This window comes from Panthera pardus, unplaced genomic scaffold, assembly GCF_024362965.1.
Source record: "Panthera pardus isolate Hobbes unplaced genomic scaffold, ASM2436296v1 HiC_scaffold_16, whole genome shotgun sequence".
NCBI lineage: Eukaryota > Metazoa > Chordata > Mammalia > Carnivora > Felidae > Panthera > Panthera pardus.
In genome coordinates, this window is record NW_026526721.1 from 102,660,426 (window position 1) to 102,684,032 (window position 23,607).

Below are 23,607 nucleotides of genomic sequence, written 5' to 3' on the forward strand. Positions count from 1 at the left end.
AATATCACCTCACACCTGTCAGAATGGCTAAAATTAACATAAGAAATAGCAGGTACTGGTGAGGATGTGGAGAGAGGGGAACCTTCTTGCACTGTTGGTGGTAATGTAAACTGGTACAGCCACTTTGCAAAACAGTATGGAGGTTCCTCAAAAAGTTAAAAATAGAACTACCCTAGTACCCAGCAAATGCACTGCTATTTACTCAAAGGATACAAAATTACTAATTCAAAGGTATATATGCACCCTGATGTTTATAGTAGCATTATCTACAATAGCCAAACTATGGAAACAGCCCAAGTGTATATCGATCGAAAAATAGATAAAGAAGATGTGATATGTATATATACACATACATGGTATGTTACTCAGCCATAAAAAAAAGATTGAAATCTTGCCATTTGCAATGACATGGATGAAGCTACAGAGTATTATGCTAAATGAAATAAATCAGTCAGAGAAAGACAAATGTCATATGATTTCACTCATATGTGGAATTTAAGAGGCAAAACAAATGAGCAAAGGGTGAAAAAAGAGAGAGAGAGAGATAAACCACGAAATAGATTCTTAACTATAGAGAAAAAACTGATGGTTTCCAGAGGGGAGGTGGATGGAAGGATGGGTTAAATAGGTGATGGGGATTAGGGAGTGCACTTGTGATGAGCACCAGGTGATATATGGAGGTATATATTATATACTATATATATAATTCTCTGTATTATATATAGTACTATATTATATACCTGAAACTAATATTACACTATATGTAAATTAACTGGAATTTAATTAAAAATTCCCATCAATGGATGAATGGATAAAGATGTGGTATATATATACAATGGAGTATTACTCAGCAATCAAAAAGAATGAAATCTTGCATTTGCAACTATGCGGATGGAACTGGAGGGTATTATGCTAAGTGAAATAGTCAGAGGAAGACAAGTATCACAAGACTTCACTCATATGAGGACTTTAGACACAAAACAGATGACCATAAGGGAAGGGAAGAAAAATCATATAAAAACAGGGAGGGGAACAAAACATAAGAGACAAGTAAATATGGAGAACAAACAGAGGGTTACTGGAGCGGTTGTAGGAGGGGGAATGGGCTAAATGGGTAAGGGGCATTAAGAAATCTACTCCTGAAATCATTGTTGCACTATATGCTAATTTGGTTGTAATTAAAAAAATAAAATTAAAAAGAAAAAATACTTTAAAATTCAGGCACAGAAAGTTAAGTAGCCTGCCTGAGATCACGGTTTAGTAAGCAGTAGAGCTAGGATTAAAACCTAGCCCCATTTGACTCCAAAGTCAGCTCATGCACTTTCCACTGTCCCATGTTGCCTGGGGATTAATGAGTGACCATTGATGCTGCAGAAGGCATTAAGCTGAACCCTTCATGGAGCTCAGCTCTAGGCCTTTCAGTGGAAGAAAGATATTTCCCACTGAGAAGAAACAGGAACTTAATGGGAGACATGAGGAAGAGAGATGAGAAGTCTGGCTCTGATGGTGGAACATACTAGTGTGGAGCAAAGTTACAGAGGGAAACAAAGCACATCCAGCCAGAAACCAAAGAGCTACAGAAAAGAATGAGCAGAGCAACAAATGTAAGGAAGGTGCTTGGTGACCATATTTGGAAGTGTGAATTGTCCTCATATGTTTTCTTTGCATTGTGGCTTCCTGCTTCCCAATTTAAGTCCAGATGTTAAAGGATAATGTAGTTGGTACATTAAGACTATGATGAGGTTCCCCAAGAATTTGTACATGAGGAAAACATAGGCCCTTTGAAAACCAACAGAGGAAGAGTTGATAGCAAGCTGACAGTACATATATGTAATTTCTTTTCAATTGAAATTTTTTCATGTTGATGAAAAAACATAAAAACCTAACCGAACACAACTTCCACGAGTTAAGCAAGTAAGGGCTTCTAATCAAATTTTAAGTCACTGAAACAATAAAACATGACTCAGATGCTAACGCTGAAGTTTAATGCAGGTGTAAATCTTAACACAGTGATTAGAAGTAAAAATTCTAAATATTGCCTGGAACATAAATGTTTCAAGAGCAAAAAGTTAGGTATCTTTTGTTTCTATGTTCCCAGTGCCTAGCATAATGTTTGCAAATAATATGTATCCTATTGATGTTTGCTGTACTGAAACGAAGTAAATGTAATAGATTGCATTATTTTCTCCAATTTCCCATTCCACCCTGTATTCACACTGTTTGAGATATGAATTTTGCACAAAAGAAATGAGGTCTGTACTCCAAACCCTTGACTTTGAGTTCAGCCATGTGATTTTGGCCAATAGAATGAGATGGCAGTGACAGGGTGCCATATCCAAGCCTAGGTTCCAAGAGCCCTTATGTGCTTCCACTTGCTCTCTTGCAGTTTGGCCATTTCCCTAGAATATGCATGGACAAGTTTGCTTGTCACAGAGAAGGATGAGAGACACATGGAGCAGAGTTCAGGTAAGCTGCCCTAGTCAAGTACAATCTAGAGAGTCCCTAGCTGATCTTCAGACATATGAGTGAGCCCAGATGAGACCGGTTAAGGCCAGTCTAGACCAAACAACCCTCACGAATCCCACAGAACATGCTAGTTATCTACTCTTGTGTAAAAAAGACCTCAAACTCAGAAACTGAAAATAACTTTTATCATAGCTCACAATTTCATGGTCAGGAATTTGGGCCTGGATCAGTTATGCGATTCTTCTGCTCCATGAGACATACTTAGGGTCACTTAGCAGTATTCAGCCATTGCATGGGATAGTCTGGAAAGGCCTCACTGCAAGTCCAATGCCTTGTTAGAAATGGAAGAAAAGTGGGCTCTCCTATCACCTGGCCTCTCTAGCGTGCCAGTTTCAAGATTGTCAGGTTTCTTCAATCATGCCTTGGGGCTCCCAAAGAGAGAATTCCAAGAACATGAAAGCTGCCAATCCATTTAGGCTATACCTAAGAATGGCACAACATCTGTGTTAAGTTTCATTAGTCATGGCAGTCACAGAGGCCAGCCAGACTCAAAGGGAAGGGGCATAGCCTCTACTTCTCAGTGAGAGGAGTGCCAAATAATCTCTGGCCAGCTTGAATCCACCATAGACACTCAAGCTATAATTTGTAAGTCATGGAATTTTGACAGGATCAGCAGCAAAAGCTAACTAATATCAATAGCTCCAACCTCTAGCCTAACACCATATTTGCTATCGTTGAGACAGAACTAAGCGGCCCCCAGGCAGCACCATCTTATCTTCAACCAGCAGCAGACATCCTGTGTGCTCCCCCAACTCGTCAATCTGCCCCCATAGTCCTGGAAGTTGCACCCATTGACAGTTCCTAAACAGAAGTTGAGCCAACCTTTGTTGAAATGCTATCAGAAGGGATCTTGAAGATTCTTCAAACTTGAATGCCCCTTCCAACCTTGAGAGTCTATGATGTGGTCTTATAACAGTAGATACTTTGACAATAAGTGAAAATCTGTTCATAACATAAAATTTCACTCTAAGTGTAGGGGACACTACATTTCCTCTACTGATATACTTTTCTCTCTCATTAAGACAGTGCCCATGCTTGGGAGGACATCCTGTGAAGATTCATTAGTTCTTTTCTCAACTTAGAAGTAAGGTATTTATATTGATTTAATAGTCTACGTTTGTAAAATGACTTGACGAGTTTCACGTGGAGGCTAGGGCCATGGATTACAAAGAAATTTAATAACTGACTAGCAAGTACTCTACTATAAGGACTAAAAGGGATTGGCTTTGTAGCCGGCCAGTCATGAGTAGGGTTGAGCTCTTCCACTTACTAGTTGCTTCATTTGGAACAGGTTAGCGTACCTCTCTAAGTCTTGGTTCCTGGATTCTAAAATGGAGACGGTAATAGTAGCTTCATTTTGTATGGTCGTGAAAGTTAATGAGATAATGCATGAATAGCTCTTAACACAGTGCCCTTAGTAACTGTTGGGCTATTATTTTAGTGAGGATTAGACCTAATGAAATTAACTAGCCAGAAATAGTATTTCAAAGCAGTGACAAGTGTTTCCTATTCTCATATTGTGTCAGACTGGCAGTTGGCCCATTTCTATCCTCTTTTATGTTCTCCTCTATATCTCAAGGGCTCAAAGCCTAAGAACTACTTTTCCCAGAATCTCTTGTCATCAGGTTCCAGTTTAGTTTCTGCCAGTGAGAGACACTTACACAGAAGACAGGAAAATAGCAAAAGCCATTTTTCTTCTGCTGGCAGCAGCTGGAATGCAGGGACTTCTGCAGAATTGAAGTTTGACACACCAACACGATTTCCTGCCTTGGTTCTGTGGGTGGCTGTGACCACTGACAGAAGTCTTCTGCAGGTCCTGCCCTGGGCATCAATAGCAAAATCCCAAACCTCTGAAGGTTAGAGGCAAACCTGACAGCTAGTGACAGCCCTGTACCTCTCCCGCCTTCAATGACTGCATCAGTACCCAATTACTCGTAATAAATTCTAGATTTAATCCTGTACTGCATCCTGAATCCTACATTATTATTCTTCTCCAATTACTTTATCTCCACTTCCTTTATCATAAACTCCCAGGCTGTCTTATATACTGTCTTATATCCAATCTTACATTCTTTTTCTTACCCTAACCACTCTTCATCCATCTATAACATCTTAATCTGTTAGAAACTAGCTGGATCCAATTATGTCCCAAGAAGTTTTGTCAGAAGATCCTCCCACAATGTTCTGAGCCTGCACATATGTAATCCACACCAATGTTGTATTCCAGGTGCATTCTTGAATGCTGATTTAAGTATAAATGTTGACTTTGAAATAATTTGAAGCATGTGGATATGTATGGATCAGTTCTCCATCTGTGAAAGGGTTGACATTTGTTTTACTTTATACAGAGCAACCTTCACCCTGTGACCTTTGTATAGTTATATAAAATTATTAGATGAACTTTTATGTGTTTCATATTCCTTTTCTATCTTAATAGTTACTTTTGGCTTCTCACATTTCATTATGACCGATATTCCATGCTGTGTTCCTTCTCATACCCAAGTTTCATGCTATTCTTTCCTTCTTTCAGTCAACAGGTGTTTATTAAACACCTATGCTGAGTCATACATTGTATTATATGCAGGAGTTAGAGGGAAAAAAAATATCTGCTGTCACAGAGCTTACATTCTAATGGCAGTGACAAATATCAGATGGTAAAAATAATCAATATTTCAGACTGTAATAAATGGTAGGGAGGAAATAAATAGGGGTATTTGATAAAGAGTGACAAGGAAAGATTGTTTCAGACAGGTTGCTAGAGAAAGCCTATCTGAGCAATAACACTTAAGCTGATAGCAAGGCCTGAGGAAAGAGCATTGATGAATCAGAAGGAGCTGGTCACGAGACAGGCAAGAAGAGTTTTCCAAGCAGCAGGAACTGGATGTGCCTTGGTACAGAGAGAGAAGGAAGGCCCAGAGGCCCTGGAGGCATGGAGAGAGAGGGAGCCTGGCATGGTCCCCCCACCCCGCCCCCCCGGGACACACTGTGTAACTGCTGTTGACCTTTGTAAGGATTCGAGGTTTGTTCTACAGGCTGTAAAAAGTCACTCAATGTTCAAGCAGGGGAGAGGCCCTGGCTGTTGTGTGGAGAATGGTTGCAGAGGGGACAAAACAAGAAGCAGTAAAAGCAGGTGGGAGCTGCTGTAGTCCAGGCAGTAAGAGACGAGAGAGGCTTACAAGTTTGTTGCCATTATTTTGCCAATTAAAAGATCACCCTTTCTGGAAAACAATCATCATTTTATTTAATTTCTATCTGAAAATTGCATATTCAACGCATTTAAATTAGAATTTAAGTTTACAGTTTGAGTTTAGAAGGTTTCTTAGGATTGTGGTTTAAATCTATATCACTTTGAGAAAACAAAGAGACCACAGTGAGTCTACATGTGGGAAAATTCTTGAAGAATACGATTAATAATTATTTTCCTTTAGAAACACAAGGTGAGGTTGAGTTGTTGGTCAAGGTTTTATTTTAAAATATACAATGAATCTGGGGTACCTGGGTGGCTCAATAGGCTGGGCATCCAACTCTTGATTTCAGCTCAGGTCATGATCTCATGATTGGTGACATCAAGCCCCACACTGGCCTCTGCACTGACAGTGTGGAGTCTGCTTAGGATTCTCTCTGCCTTTCTCCTGCTTGTGAGTGCTCTCTTTCTCTCAAAATAAATAAATAAACATTTAAAATATACATATACATGGGGCGCCTGGGTGGCTCAATCGGTTGAGCGCCCGACTTCAGCTCAGGTCATGATCTCACAGTCCGTGAGTTCGAGCCCCGCGTTGGGCTCTGTGCTGATGGCTCGGAGCCTGGACCTTGCTTCAGATTCTGTGTCTCCCTCTCTCTCTGTCCCTCTCCTGCTCATGCTCTGTCTCTCTGTGTCTCAAAAATAATTAAAAACATTAAAAAATGTTTTTAATATACATATACATATATACATATAAGACATACACACACACACACACACACACACACACACACTAAATCTGAGATAGTTTTGCACTAGGAAGTACAACCTAGGCACACAGATGTTTGCATAGAAATGATGCTTGGTCAATTTTGTCTCCCCAAGACCAGAATAATAAATCCCTAGTTTCCCTGAGTGGATTTTAGGAGATCTTAAAGTAAGATCTTAGCCCCAACTCCTGATGAAACAGCTTGAGTGGGACAGACTGGGTTGGGCTGAGAGGCTTTCCCTGTGCTGAGGTATGAAAGGAAAAGAGGTAGGGTTGTAAGAGGTCTGAACTCCAGTCAAGTAATGGGATGATTTCAGGGCTTGTTCATCCTGAAGGGATGCTGGCATCCCCGTGACTTCCCTGCCTAAATAAGTAACCTAAAGTGTAATGGAGAGTCGGGGACAGCAGCTACAAGGGCTCACTACCATCACAGCCACTTCCTGTGTGTTTACCCTCAGGAGGGAGGTCCCAAGACAAGGGCATGGTATAGAAGGGTGTGAGGAAAAGGAGATTGGGGAAGGACAGTTGCTACTGCTTCTTCCTTCTCTTGCCTTGAGAGCTACATCCATTGAATAATCCTCCTTTCTTTGTAAGGTGCCTCGTGTTGAGTTCTCAGTGCTAAGCCACCTTGGTGTGGAGGATTCCTGATAAGCTGTTTTCTCCTGCCCCATTTTTCCAACAAACTCACAGGCCTCCTAAAGCTCAGATTTTGAATTCATTTGCAAATGTAATGCCATGAAAAGGAAGAAGGAGAAATTTTGTAACTGCAGATTCCTATTTCCCACTTTATTTTTTAAGGGCAATTCCAGAGTGATTGTAATCAGCTCTGATAAGCTTTGCTCATCCCTTTGTGTTGATAGATGCAGCAAAAGCACCGCCATTTCTATTATCCAGTGGGAGACTATTTCTCCCAGAGTGTCTAAATAAGTGAATCCATTACAATTTTATTAAGCACATTGAATATAATATTACATTCCACCACATTAAATGCTTCTTGTATATAACAAGGGTGCAGTAAAATAGAAACATTCTCAGCATTTTTCTGTTAGATAAAAGGGATTGGCTTTAGTTCAGAATCTAACACTGTAAAAAAAAAAAAAAGTCTAGAAGCAAACATGGATAGTTTGTTTGTTTGTTTGTTTTTCTCTATGCATGCCACCACTTTGTCACCTACTCCTCTTCCCCTGAACCCCGTCTTAAATCAAGGTGGTGGGACAGGAAGCAGAATGTTCCAAATGGCACATGAGGCCCATGGCACTGGATTAGGTGCAGAAAAAGAACTGCACTCAGGAGAGCTGGGAGCAATCAGAATAGGGCAGGACAAAGTAATAATTCAGGTGACCAGTTGGTGGAAAAGCAAACTCACCTACATGGATGAATAGACAGGTTAAAAATACACATTAAATTTAGACATGAAAACAAGCCCTCATTCCACATCTCCAAAACCTAAAAGAAACCTTAAAGGATGGGATCAGGCAAAGACAAGAACAAAATTATTGCCTCTGTTTCATCTTTTTTTTTTTTTTTCCTTCTCAGGGATTTCAAGTTTGTCTGCCAGAGTGGTTTTCTGACTTTAGAGACAGGGAGAAAGGAGGCGGTGAGAGCATAGTATGAACGAGCCAGTGTGCCGCTGGACAGCATTTCAGGCTGACTTAGTCCACCGGTTATAAGAAAGCAGTGAGGCATAGAGTGTAAAGGTGGGCTAGGTGGGGAGATGGGTACTGTCTGTACTTCCTGCTCCGCTCTTCTGTAAACCTAGAACTACTCTAAACAATAAAGTTCATTAATTAAAAAAGGAAAAAAAAAAAAGCAACAGAGCCTGAACATGATTGATTTGTGTACTATTTGTTTATTAGTTGGTCCCAGCAGCAGTTAATCACCTATCAAAGTTGCTGTTGAAAAACTGAACTTAAAATTTACATGTGCTCCTAATACCTGTTTGTTAAGTTTGGGCATGTTAATAAAAATCAATGATGGAGCCAAACTGAGTTCCGTGGTAGAAACCTCCTCCAGGAAGCAGAGATCTCAATGAGATTTTCCTACTTCCTGGGTATAAATTATTTATATGCCCATTTAATAAGTATGCCCAAACCTAAGCAAACCACATTACCTTTTGGAGACCAAGAAGAATGCCTGTTGTAGGATATTCCTCTGTAGGGCTGGGAATCACTACGGAAAAGGACTAGAAGATCCTCACTCCCGCTTCATCCAGTCCATCTACAATTAGCCAGAGGTTCTCTGAAGGGGAGGTTCCGGGGAAGCGTCAGGATATAGAATCTAACAGATTGGAGGGCTTTAAGGAAAAGGAGTTTGTCTTTGAAGGAAAAGGTGGTTTTCTAATGATGTGATAGCTACAGAATCGTCATCACTAGCAGCTTACCTTCTGCTGATTACGCTGCTCCTCCGTGTGGAAAGACGTGTGTTGGTCCTTTCGTCAGCCCACTCACATGCTCAGATGCAGGGAACTCAAATATGAAGTAAAACTACTGCAGTTACAGCATGAAAGAAATGCTCTATCATACAAATATCTCCAATAAACAAATGTCCATTTGTCTTTAATTTCTGCCGTGTTTAAGATCCGTCCCCCTTTTTTCTCAATCTGGGGCTCTGAACCTACTACCCCAATGCTCCTCTTCTAAACAAACATTCAGAAAGTCAGAAGTTTGTCAACAGACACTGGGTACATCCCAAAATATATCAGTCCCTATCCTGCCCTTTGGAATCTGTACTAGTTCCATCAAATAACTTAAATTAACAAACTTAGAGCAGACACCCTAGAAACATTTTAATCAGGAGTTACCAAGAGAAATCGATCTAGGCCTATAGGTATTGGAGTTCATTCCTACCCTGTCTCTAGTTCTCAAAAAATTCTTTAAAAACCCTTAATCACTCCTAACCATTCATAAGGCCATTGTCAATGACCTGTACCATCATTTAGAAAAGGCAGAAACAGGGGCACCTGGGTGGGTCATTTGGTTAAGTATCTGACTCTAGATTTCAGCTCAGGTCATGATCTCATGGTTCATGGGATAAAGCCCTGCATTGAGCTCTGCACTGACAGCACAGAGCCTACTTGGAGTTCTCTCTCTCTCTCTCTCTCTGCCCATCCCCCACTAACATTCTCTGTAGATAAATAAATAAACATTAAAAAAATTCTAAAAATAAAAAATAAAGGCAGAAAAATGGAAGGATATAGGCCACACTGTATTTATCTGGGTTGTGCTGACATGCTGATCCCAGCACCTCCCTGCTTGGTTCTAACTCTGTAATTTGACGTTAGGCTCTAAAACATTTTCGTGGATCTGGGTTCTGTTAACTCCATGAAAGGAAGCCCAGAGCCTGGGTCACTAGCAACTGCATGAGACCTGGGGTAAGTCACTCAGCCACTATGGTTCAATGTCCCTGTATTAAAAGCAGTCAGTTTGGACTAGGTGAGCCATAAATAAAGTCTTTTCTAATTCTAAAGTAGTAAGATTCTTGTCCCAACAAATTCTGACTAATCATAGCACTCAATAATTAAATATTGTTATATCTTCATTTTGTCACCTGCTCCGGGGCCTATTCCAGGATTTCCGCATCAGGTCACAGAAAGCTCTACCTGTGGCAATGGCTCTGGAAGACACTTTAGAGGTCAAGGGCTCTCCCAGAGGGAATTGAGAATCCCAGAATAAGGGTGTCTCTGATAAGCATCAGGTTTGGTATCAGCCAAGAGAAGAACAGAGGGGGTCTGTCCCTGAAAAAAACTACGAAGACATTAAAGCTTCACATGAAAACCAGCAGTCACTTTCTCTTTCAGGACAGCCTTGCTATTTAATACCCCAAAAGACCAAGGACAAAGAATGGCATTGTATAAGCACTGTAACTCAAGCAATTAGCCAGGTAATGGTCTGTGGGGTTCATTATAGCAGAATGTCAATTAAAACACTTGGAAGGAGATTATGCAAAGCCCTGAGATTTCAAATCTTATAAACTACCCAGTAAGACTAAATTATAGTAAATGTCATATTACTACAGTGGGTATCACATAAATGAAAATAAAATTTTTCTAATATAGACTCTTGCTTAATATCTCATAAATCCCAGAAATTGAAAAGGGCGGCCAAGTGTCTAGTCTTGATTCAACAGTAAAGAAAATGAGATCAAGAATGTCATGTTTGAATTGAATATCTTCTTTCCCACCTTTGGCCTAATTACGGAATACTTTGTATATCTCTAGCTAATTGTTTTTTGAAGATTAAAAAATATAGCTATTAGTTTTAATTTGGATTTCTGCCAATGGACTTTAAGCAGGAAGATTAGAAAAGGAATGGATACAATGTGAATTTCAGAAAGAAAATTATTTCTCAGAAAGATCTTTAGATAAGATTTCTCTGTTTAATGACTTGTCTGACTTCATTCTCACGGAAGCATAGCATTTCTTTTTATATGTATGTGCAGATGTGTCATCAGAAAAATTGACTTCTTCAAAATCGACAATAAATGATAGAGTTCTTTATGAAATTTCAAAAATTGAAATAGCATTTGGCATCCAAATAGATGTCTATAATTATTTTTCCTAAACACTGGTAGAAAGAACACGATATATAAAAGTTTGTTTCTGTCCTAAACCCTTCCAGTCAGGTTGAAACCAGTAGTTAATTTTTATTCAGGAATTATAAGTCCTTTAGAGAAGGGAGTGAAAATAAAATAACGAATAGATCTAGAAATGTAATGTTCCACTAATTCTATCATAGAAAGCCAAATGCATGTTAAATTTGTGTCTTTATTTATAATTTTTCTGTAAAATACCACAGGCATATCAAATTTTTAAAGCAAAATGTCTTGTCTCCTTACCAGATAGTTGTTGTGATAGAAAACATATTTTTAATGCAACTGCCTACATCATCTTAACTGAAAATATACCACACTATTATAATCTAAACAAAACCTGATTTTTAAGACTTTCATTGCACATCGTCTCTGCAAGGGGATTAAATATTGCATGGAACCAAAAATACGTAGTTCTATCCCAGTAATCTCAATATATTACAGTCTCCCTTTAGAATTTAGTCATTCTGCTTATCTCACAGATATTCATAAACTTAGTGACTTTAAAATTAAAAATGATTCTATACTCCATACCACAACGTTCCACATTTCAAAAATCAATTCAAAAAATAGATTTAACACCACAGAGGAAAGACTGCTTTCTATCAATTGCATGCTTTTATCATTTCTATTCATATTCTTATTTCCTTGAGGCAAATTATATCAACAGGACTTTTGTAAGCCTGGGATCTTACTGCAAAAGACCTGATGGAAGATAAAATAAATCAATGTTTGTAATCATCGCCTACCTTATGGATGTTTCCTTATCAGGAATCCCTCTCCTGGAAGGCACATTGGAAAGTTCGATTTCATTTATCATGAGATAGGGGTCTGTTTTATTTCTTTCAAGATTTGCCCCTACCCAATGAGAGGTGAGTGCCCTTGATGAGGGGAGTGGTGACTTTTTCTGACTCTGAAGAAAGGCTCTGAAATCTGATGAAAGGCAAATGCCTCAGGAATACTGAAGTCTTAGCTGCTCACTGGCCTGACCTTGTCTGCCAATCCCCTCGGTTTAAGGAATTACCTTCATCCTAATACTTTCAGGTCATGACACCATAATGTCAAACAACTCTCCGGTTTGGGAAATACTATATTATTCTGAAGGATCTCCACTGGAATCTGTTATTCAGGCAGTATTTGGGTATATCTGTTTCCATTGCTGAGTGAGCCCTCCCTGGAGGAGAACAACCACTTGGGTGACATTTGTGAACACACTCCCACCACCCTCTCTTTTACTGCACAGGCCTGCCACCCATTGAGAATTGATCAAGACTTGTAGATTCTTGGCCAGGTTCATTTCTAAGACGATATCCTTGTCATCTTATTTGGGACTACAATGAGATGTTCCCAAGAACTTATAAATTGCAAAAGCAGAGGTGCCTGGGTGGCTCAGTAGGTTGAGCACCCGATTCTTGATTTCTGCTCAGGTCATGATCCCAGAATGGTGGGATCAAGCCCCATACTGGACTCCACAGTCAGCATGGAGCCTGCTTGAGATTCTCTCTCTCTTTCTCTCTGCCCCTCTCCCCCCATTCTCTCTCTCACTGTCTCTCTCTCTCTCACAAATAAAAAAATAATAACAAATAACAAAACCACTGTAGGCCTCTTGACAGATCATTCATTTAGCAAGTAAGCATGCAAACAAACGAGCATTCATGAGAACCTGACATGCGCCTGCTCTAGATGCTGGGCACAGAGCAGGAGAAAGATTGACAAGATTCCTACTTTCAGGAGTTTATATACTAATGGGAGAGACAACCAAAAACTAAAACAAAAAGATGCAAACAGTACATATCAGATACTACTAAGCGAATAAGCATTATGCTCAAACTAAAAATGAAGTCATGGAGAATGACTCAGTGACTTCTTTAAACTGGATGCTCAGGGAAGATCTTTCTAACAAGCTGATATTTAAACTGCTGCGATCTGAATGACAACCATGGAAGTGCAGGAAGTCAGAGGATAGACAAGAGCATCCCAAATAGAGAGACGCTGAGATGGCAACAAGTATTAGACTGGAAGAGCAACATAAAATGTATCAGAGCACAGACCCAAAGAAAACCAAATTAAATCCCAGACAAGCAAAATGGTATATGGATATGATTAAGTATATTTACAGATCTAAGACCGGACCTATGGAAGAGCACTGCTCAATCATCAAAACAGAGAAAAAGGAGTCTGCGAAGCACAGGAAGAATTAGAACCCATCCAGACGGTCCCAAGGAGCCTAAGCCAATGGGACTTACATATTACATTAGTAAGTTGATCCCCATTATGAACTGGATACAGCTGATTAGCTTAACCAGAAGCCATGAAGTATTTGATTAATGTAAATCCTCTCATTCTGATGTCACACTTACCAAGTGCTTCCTGATTCTGCCTCAGAGAGAAAATGCTGTCATAAGACTTCAAATAATTTGACACAGTGATTGCTCATGGTAAGTTACAAAGTGGGCTTCTAATTATCATTTGGCTTCCCTGTAGCTTGCTGGCATGGAGAAAATGCTATGGTCAGGCTGATACAAGTACAGTAGCCCATGTGGCTACATTTCTCATTGTACACCAATGAGCTTTATGAAACCTACCTGCCTTCTCCTCGGTTTAGTGTTTCTGGGGTCTTGATCACTGCTGAAACCTAAAAATGCAAAATTCATCAAGCCTCTACCTAGAGTGTCCCAGCCAAGCTCTAGCTGGTCTTTCCTTAGCAGCCACTCCCTCCTGATGCTGAGGAGATAGGCATATAAGCTATGGCTACCCCATCTTCATCTAAAATGCCTGGTAAGGTCAACTAGGCATGATGAAGAAAGCTAATGCCCTGGAACCAGCAACCAAGCTCACTGAAGTCTATCTTTGAGATTATCTTGCTATCTGAGATCCTTGGCAAACAAATATCAGTTTCCTCATCTGTAAAATGGGGGAGTTGGGCTAGGTCTTTTTTCATAGATGTTTAATGACACAAGTAATATGTAAATACATTTTCTCTGTAAATGCATAAGACATGACAGGGAACAACACCCCAATTACTGCCTCCTGCTTCTACTGTCCCAAGGTGAGCACTGTTATCACACATGAATCCTCCCAAACCTTTTTAAGCATTTATATATGTCTACACATCTATATCTACATATAAAATATAGATAGTAGCGTTCACTTTGTCTTGAATAAATGGTTCCACACTGCACATCCTGCTCTGTAACTTGTTTTCACTAAGCAACAGATCTTGGAGATTCTTCCACATCAGAACATACAGCTCCCCCCTTCATGTCTTTCACTGTTGTGTAGTATAACATAGGTGACTACACCACACATCTGTTCACCATTCTTCAAATGGGGGCTAGTTAGACTTTTTCTCATGTTTATACTCCACGAAACGTTGCTGTAATACCCTTGTACATCCTTTATTGTACACATAAAGAGTAGCTAGAATAGCTCCAGAAAGAAGAACTACCAAATGATGGCAACTGAGTCTAAACTCAACTTATTATAGTCCACAGACCACCTGAATCATAGGAGAGTTTATTCAAAGTAAATAAATACGTAAGAAAGTAGAAGGCAGCTTTCTTGGTTCCACCTCAGACCTTCTGAGCCAGAATTCACAGATGTGGGAACCGGAAGCAATGTTTTAAACACTTCGGGTGGTTTTCACAGTAAAGTGGGGGAACTACTAGACCAGGTGGCTCTGGTACTGTCTGTCTCTAAAAATGTACAAAAATGTTCACCTGCCAATCACCTCCATGTGCAAGGCACTGCATGAAGAGTTTCACACATATTTTCTGTTGAACTGTAACTCCCATAGTGCAGGACCAGAGCTGGGTTGCAATTAAATCTGGATTCCAATCCAGAGCTATGTCTAATAAAATATATGAGAACTCACGGACACAGCGCTTCACTCGCAAGTACACCCCCAGAAGAGTGTACCTTTCACCCCAACATCCCACCCCTGTGACTATCCCTTCCAACCATGTCTGTTTCCCCACCACTCCCTCCCAGGATGTGCTCTGATGAGGTCTGTCTCCCTAATGTGTGCCAGAGTGTTCTTGGCCTGCTGTCCTCACAGTTTGGTTTTCCTCTTTTTTTCCCTCCATTACTACCAGATCTGCCTGAGAAGCCTTTCTCCTTAGACTACAGGAAGAGAAGCTAAATGAACAGAGATCCATATCCACTGTGTTTAGAAGATTACAGAGAAAGCCAGAAGAATATTAACTTATTAATACTTGTATTTAGTTAAGAATTTACCATTAAATGAAACCTTGTAAGGTAGGTACTATCATCTGCATTTATAGATGAGAAAAATGAGCACAGAAAAGTTAAGAAATTTACCCCAGATAACTAACCAGGGAAGGGTAGACCCAGCATTCAAACCCAGGTCTGATTAGTGCCAAAGCACAACTCATAAGTCTGCATGATGCTGTTTTGTCTCTAGTCTAAATGTATCTGTGATTTTTATCCTTCCCCCATCCTGGGCATTTTATAGGACTTCATTGCTGAAGTATAAGAAACAACCTTGAGCGTGAAGTTTAAAGGAGTGTGGCCTACAGAAATCTTCATCACTTCATTTGAAAGTGCTCAGCAGGCATCACACATTATGCTGAGTCACATTAGGAATTCATGCCAGGCTATAATTCTTTACACTCTCTGGCATGCCAGCCCTGGATGGATTTATGTACCACTAAACTTAGATAGCTTAAAACACCTCATTGCCTAAGCCCTCAGTAATGCTTATAAAATATACGTAGCAGCACTTTTAAATCATTATTTTTACTTACATTTTAAAAATTGAAAATAATGTTTTCCAAGAAGTTGTTGGACAGTTGCAACTCACTATAGATGGGCTACAGTTGCTTTTTATGCCCTGTATCTCCATACTAGATCACCTTTTATGTAGTTATTATGGACTGAATTATGTCCCACCCTCCCCCCAAATTCATATGTTGAAGCCCTAACCCCTAATGTGATGATATTTGGAAATTTGGGAGGTAATTAGACTTAGATGAGGTCACCTCATCTTAGATGAGGTGTGGCCTGCATGATGAAACTAGTCCCTGTATAAGAAGAGACACCAGGGAGCTCTCTGTCTATCATGTGAAGACACAGCAAAAAGGCATCCACCTGCAAGCCAGGAAAAGAGCTCTCACCAGAACCCTGCCATGTTCTGGCACCATGATCTCAGCCTTCCAACCTCCAGAACCGTAAAAAAAAATAATTTCTATTGTGTATTCCTCCCCACTCTATAATATTTTGTTATAGCAGCCCAAGTTGACTAAGACAATGGTATTATATCACTGTCTTGGTGATTTCTATGCATTTCTCTTAGGGTAAAATTAACACAATTTTTTATATTTATAACCTAGTTCAAACTTAGTTGAGTGAAAGAATGTACTTATTCTTAGAGCTAAAATTTAAAGTATTTAGCTTTAGTGAAATATCATGATGCCTACAACTTATTCTCAATGGTCCCCAAAAACTCATGTATAGAGAGATAAAAATTCCAAAATGTTAACAATTATTAAATTTAAGTCAAGGGCATACAGGTACTCACTCTATTCTTCTTTCATTTTTCTATAGGTTTCAAAGTTTGAAAAATGAAAAGTTGACAGTGTGTTAAGTCAGATTCTGCTATGATGATGTTGTATAACAAACATCCCTAAAATCTCAGCGGTTTACAACAAAAAGCATTCATTGATTTCTCATTCACAGCTTTACAGATTGGGTAAGCAGCTCAGCTTTAAAATGTAGGTCAGGTTTATTTCTGTTCAGCATGTCCCCGTACTGATACCAGTAGCTATCCAGTGTATGCTCATCTTGTAGCAGATGATGGAGTCCAAGAGGTTAACAGAAACATACATCGTGGGGCACCTGTGTGGCTCAGCCTGTTAAGCGTCCAATTCTTGATCTCAGTCAGGTCTTGACCTCAGGGTCATGAGCTCAAGCCCCACATTGGGTTCTGTGCTGGCTGAAGTCTACCTAAAAAAAGAGAGAGACAGAAAGAGAGAAACATATTGTCTCTTCAGATTAAAATCAGAACAGTCATTTCTTCCTATATTCCACTAGTCATATCGAGACATGATCAAGTCCAACACTGATAGGTCTAGAAAGTATATTATATCCACATGAACATAGCAAGTATGGGGAGAGGGGAAGAATTGTTGACAAGCAATACAATCTATCACAGAAGAAGCATTTCTCAAATGCCAAAAGTCTCAATGGGGACAAACATCAAGAAGGAAGAGGATGAAGAGAGTATTTACAACATAAAGTTGTTATTTTTTTTAAGTCAATTTTAAAATATCAAAGGAAGCTTCACTGAAGAAGTCATGCTACAAAGCAAGGAGATGTCTTCTTGCAACTTTTAAAAAAATGTTTATTTTTGAGAGGGGGAGACGAGCAGAGAGAGGAACAGATGATCCAAAGAGGCTTGGTGCTGACAGCAACGAGCCCAATGCTCAACTCACAAACTGTGAGACCATGACCCAAGCCGAAGTCAGACACTCAACCCACTAAGCCACCCAGGCGCCCCAAAGAGGTGCCTTTTTGAATACCTCCAGATTTCCAGCCATTCAAGATACCAGAGAATTGCCCAAGGCAGCTGCCCTAATTCACTATCCCTGCAGTCACGTATCCATGAGGAACTCTGGGATAAAATTCAATCTTCAGCTGTGCTTTTGACTTCTGACTTATTTCACAGTAAAGTGTGCTTTCCCTGTCACTGAGCAAATTACCCTGAAAATTAGCATTTTTTTGTACTAATGCAGGCTCTAAATACTAACTTTCCTTTAATGATCATTATAATCACTTAAGAGAGTCTTTTCTGTATATTAAATTTTGAAATAGAAATATGTCATGTGTCAAGGTGAAACGCAAATTATGAGCAGTATAAAATCAAATGAAGTATGAATATACACACATACACATGAACACACACACTACCAAATTAATTCATAAAATGTTTTGTGTTCCCTTCAGGGTAGCATTTGTACTCAACTTATTAAGAGGAAAACAATGAAGGCTCAGAATAAAGCTCTTTTTATTAAAAAAAAAAAAAAAAAAAAAACTACATCACCAAGCAGATTACATTCCTGACCCTGAATTGAAGAAGTTTGTCAGCTTTCTTTCCAAGGACATCAGCCCTGTCAGGCTTCAGTCCAGAAAGCTTCTCTTTTAGCTCACTTTATCTCTTACTGACCTTTACTCCCCAGATGTGTATCTCATGTAACAGGTCTGTACACTTGACCCTGACCACTTTGATCAAACACAGAAGAGAAAGGAGTTAAAGGAGAAAGCTTCCCTTTCTAAGCAAACAGCAAAAAATCTTCATGTTTCAGAGCCTTCTGTTTCTAATAATATAATTTTCTCTGAAACATACCTATTTAAAACTCAGTTTCACCAGTAGCATGGAGTTCAGAAAGTTCCAAACAGTTTGAAATTAATTTTATACTTTATACGATTTTAATTGCTATGATGTTTTAGTTCATCCTTCCTCTTATTGAAAATCTAATTGCAAAAATATTCATCTGTTTTCAGCTCTGGTACAATCATAAACCTTACAGTAGATAATTTAAATGGGAGAGAGCTTCCTTCTATTTTGTAATTTAATGTGTAAATAAAGTCAAATTTTAACAGCTAGATGTTGTACTATGCTTGCTCATCTTTCAAATTGACTACCAGAAGAAAAGAAAGATTATCTTTTTGGCTGCTTCAAACCTTTTTCTAAAACCATTTAGCTTTGTTCTCATTGATTCAAGCAATAAGAGACCTAATGTTCCTTGAACAACTTGTATTTGAAAATGCTTTTTGCTTCCTGAAAATATTCAAGTTTTATAACACTGGGATTTTTTTCAATAAAGTGGAGTTCAAGAATATAAGCAAATCTCTCACCAGGGACCTTTGAAATATTGCAATATATCAGCAATTCAATTGAAACACTAAAAATAGTTCCTTTTATATCATACATTTTCTTAAGGTCTGATAGATTTATACTTCCCTCTATGAAACCAATTAATTTTTGCTAATAGGCATCCATCACTAGTATACATTAATATCTAAGTGTTTGTTTTAAATACATGGTAAGGTGCCAATTATAATGAAATCCTTTTCCAATTATTCAAATCCTGTCAGAGCAGTGACTCTATGCATTTGGGAACAGTCCTGGTTAGCCACAAAACAACCCCGACAATATATTGATTAAACCTGAAATATGTGTATGACTTGATTTTTCTCCAAGTTCCGGGTCACCTAAAAAGTAATCACTCAAATTTTACTTACTTTTTCATCTATGTCCTAAGACCCTCCCCTAAGTATTTCTAGGGTTCCCCATGGGTGTGGCCCCACAAGCCCTGCATGGTCCACTGTGCCCCACTTCTCCTCAAGCCTCTGCAGGACTCTACCTCTGCTCCTTCTCCAGCAATAGAGGGTGACAGTACATTATGAAGTTGGGGAGACACCTCTTGTATATGCCTACTTGAATGTTTGCTTTTTCTCTTGATGTCTTAGAGAAATTTAAATGAAAATCATTTCCTGTTTCTCCTGGTCCACATAGATCTCAAATATAAGACCAAAGAGGGCTAGCCTGAGACATAAATATAAATAAAATGGATGGTTTCATTAGAATTCCCCTTTCCAGGTGGCAAACGTATACGGCAAGAATGAAATCCTCTCCCAGGAAGAGTTCTCAGTTCTTATGCTTATCAGCTTTCTCATTCCTTAATGCTAACCCAACATTTCCACATGACTCCAGAAATATCTGGATCCCATTTTAAATACAAGACCCGTGGTCCAGGTAATTACCTGCATTTAAATTAACATGTAGATATAACTAAAACATTTTCAAAACTACTTCTATTTGCACAGTAAAATAAAAACTTTCAACTCCCATAGCTTAACTTTGGAGATACGTGTTGTGATAGACATTTGTGGTTTTTCTGACTGAAAGCCTTCCTTTTTTTGTTTGGCAAATTTTTAAGCTTCAGAGTCCTGCATCTTCAAGGTAGAAGCCAGGAAACTCAGCCTCCCTTGTAGCTAGGACTCGAACATATGACCTAGACTTTACCCATATGGTGTTCACAATGAGTCTTTGATTTGGAAGTGAGCAGCTTGAGAAAAGAGGCTCTGCGTACAACCCAACATGTTGGGAAGGCTTCCAGCAGAACTGCCCAGCTTCCTCAGAGACTTCACCTATGCAGGGATCTATGACAAAGTGAGAGACAGTCTTTTTTTTTCTGTTTGCCTTTGTTAACAGGATTCCAGAAAGGCTGTGAGAAATGTGGGAAGAGCTGTTTTAGTGAAAGCTTCTCACAGACTTTCTGAATTACACAGGACTCAAACATGAGCCCAACAGTGACTACACTCTATTCGTAGTATGTCTTCCTGACTGATGACTAACCTTTTTTCACTGGGTATTTTCAGCAAAATTGGCTTATTCTTCTTCCCCAAGTAAGTTTCCTCAAGCCTCTTACATATATGTGGTGGCCTAATCCGTAATTTCACTCTAGTCACACTCAAACACCACTTAGACTCAAGCTGGAGTCCCTACTTTATTAATCTCTTAAATGATTAAGTTATCAAAGAATGAGCATGTTCCAATAAATTGAAACGTGTTTAAGTAAATAATCAAATAATCAAAATGTTCCATCTCAACATTTTAGAGTAACAAAAATCTACTAGTACAATTCCAAGCCCCCACTCTACAATTGCAAGAGGCCCCATCTTTTCCCAGGGTTCTTCTGAGATTCCCAAGGACCTTTAGTATTGTTTACTTAATTTAAAGTTAATTACAGTGTGCCTGGGTGGCTCAGTCAGTTAAGCATCGGACTCTTGGCTTCACCTTAGACCACGATCTCACAGTTCATGAGTTCGAGTCCTGAACTGGGCTCCACACTGCAGGTGACAAGCCTGCTTGGGATGCTGTCTCAAAATAAATAAATAAACTTAAAAAACAAAATAAAGAGTTAATTCCCATATATAATTATCTGAGCCTCATCAGACAGCCCAAAAGCCCCAGTACTTTTCTTCCAATGGCACTCTGAGCCACCCAGACAAATGCCCCATTTGCTGTTGCTATTGTAGTTCTGTTGGTACTGGGCCACAGACATTCAAGTATGAGCCACACTTTTGTGCCCAGAGAAGTCTCTGTCTTTTTTTTTTTAAGTTTATTTATTTATTATGAGAGAGTAAGAGAGCATGTGATCAGTTGGGGGGGAGGGTGTGCGGTGGTGGCAGGGAACAGGCAGACAGAGGAGAGAGGGAATCCCAAGCAGGCCTGTGCTGTCAGCATCGAGCCCCACTCAGGGCTTGATCTCATGAACCGTGAGATCATGACCTAAGCCAAAATCAAGAGTCAGATGCTTAACCAACTGAGCCACCCAGGCACCCCTAAAACCAGCCTCTCAGGATTGCTGTAAGCCTGGCCAGACTCACTCTCTTGACTTTTCAGAAGCATAAGTAAAAAAGCAAACTCTGTGCTCCTGAAGAGACCATCTCAAATTCTTAGTTATTCAATCCTTAACAAGCCCAAGAGAGGACACTAATAATCCTTATTGAATATCTTTTAGGAAAACTAATTCTGCACCCTCTTTGAGAAGCAAAATATGTACATCTAATTGACATTTACTAAATAGAACACAATATGTGCATTCTTAGATTTGAGGTAACCTCATACCTTTACCTAAGAGCAAGGGGTGGGTGTTTTCTGATCTTACTGACCCAGAATGAAAGAGCCTATTCTGAAGAATTTCCTTAACAAAAGTAGTTCCTTCCAAAGGCAAAGACATTTTTACCTCTATAAAGCCAAATTGCCAGTCACCATGAAAAGAACAGTTTCTTCAGTAAATCTTTTAAAAGGTAAAGTCTTTCTGTGTAGTTTTTTTTAATCTAAAAACAACTCATGCTTTCTTACCTAAAAGAAAAAAAAACCATTTAAGAGCTTTTTAAATCAAATTTGATACACGTGTTTTTTAAATAAGTACTACCTGCAGATGGTACAAAATTCAAATTTTACAAAGTATATTTCTCTCTCATCCCATTTACATTCTCAAAAATAACCATTCTGTGCAATATTTTATACTTCCTTCAAGAGATTGTGAAAGAATCAATGCCAGCATAATGACATAATACTTCTTTGGAAGCTTCCTGAGTCAACTACTTATTTTGCAACTTTCCCCATGTTGACGTTCTATCGTGTTCCAGCTTCTGTATTTTTTTCTGGTCCCTATAATTATTTTGAACTGCTACCTTCACATCAAATAGGCTTCACTTTTCTTCTTTTTCTCCAGTACAAGATAGTGAGGTAGTGGCTATTTTACCCCTTTACTGGTAACTTTGTTCTGAAGAGTGAGGAAGTTATAATTTTGGTTAGATTTTGCTTATTGTTTTTCTTACCCAGTATAGTTGATTACTTATTCTGATATTTTAAGCTTTCCTGATATTATAAATTTAAGTGGAAAAAAAAACATGTATAGCATGTCAAGAACTGAGAAGGTCTGAAATTTTAACCTACTTGCAAATAAAACTTAGCCTCCCACATTCTGATAGATGCTGGCAGAAGACATGAGACTCCTGAGTCAGAGACAAAGGATGGTTTATTACTCATAGCAATAGCCAGAGTCCTATCATTTGTGACATTTCCCCAAACCTCAATTCCCACAGTGTGACATCAAGAAGATGAAAACATACCTATGTATGAAGTACAGTGAATTACAGGAGAAGAAACCTCAGTATAATGATCCCAAACCATTTATAATGGGAAGTAAAGTTGTCTGACTTCTGCCCCCAAAAAGAGACATCTTTATTATACTGGTCAGAAAGCAAACCTGCCCGCTGCTTTCCAGGGAGATACTATCTCTATCTTCCAAGGCTGTTTACTACACAAACATCCTTGAAAAGATAGTTCATAATAAACATAATCAGTTCCACTGCTCACACGATGTACAGATGTGAGAGATTAGAATTACCTCCAAACATTCAGTGCCTACAATCTGCTAGGTACTGGTAAGAATTTCAATTCCTTCATTCTGCAAGTTTTTATTGAGCACTTACTTTGTTCCAGGGGCCATGACCAGTGTCCATTAAAGAAAATAATGTATGTGGAGGAATTTTTTGAACCGTGGGAGGCAAACGTGAGTTATTTTTCCTATTACCATAGTCGAACTATCTTTTTAGTATTTGCCAATAGTAGAGATGACATATATGTCCATTTTTTTTGCAGGTTATCTTCCAACGTCTATATTGGTCTTTAATTCCACAACAGGGGTTTATCTAAGGAGACAGAGTCCTAAAGCCTCAGAGCCCTGGCTTCTTCTGCACAGAACAGGGTTCTCTCTATTCATAGCCAGTTTTCCTGGGGCATTCAGTCCCCTCCATTCATAAAAGGATGAAGACAGAAACTTATTAGCTTGGAACTCAAAACTGCAAAAATTCTCAGTTATGAAATCACACAATATTGAAGCACAGTTAAAAATGTTAAGCCAAAGATTGTTCCACTTGAGTCTTTCTAATTTGAGTTAATCCATTTTGCTTATTCAGAATTTGGCATGGTGTATATTTAATT

General features: G+C 39.0%; 1 protein-coding gene across 1 annotated transcript in view; it reads right to left on the bottom strand.

Moving 5' to 3' along the window:
• OTOL1 (otolin 1) overlaps nucleotides 1-17,025 on the bottom strand; it is a 29,886-nt gene extending 12,861 nt beyond the window's left edge. Inside the window, exon 1 of the mRNA XM_019435141.2 lies at nucleotides 16,911-17,025. The gene's annotated coding sequence lies outside the window, so the exon portion shown is untranslated. The remainder of the gene's footprint in view (nucleotides 1-16,910) is intronic.
• Between the last annotated feature and the right edge of the window lie 6,582 nt (nucleotides 17,026-23,607).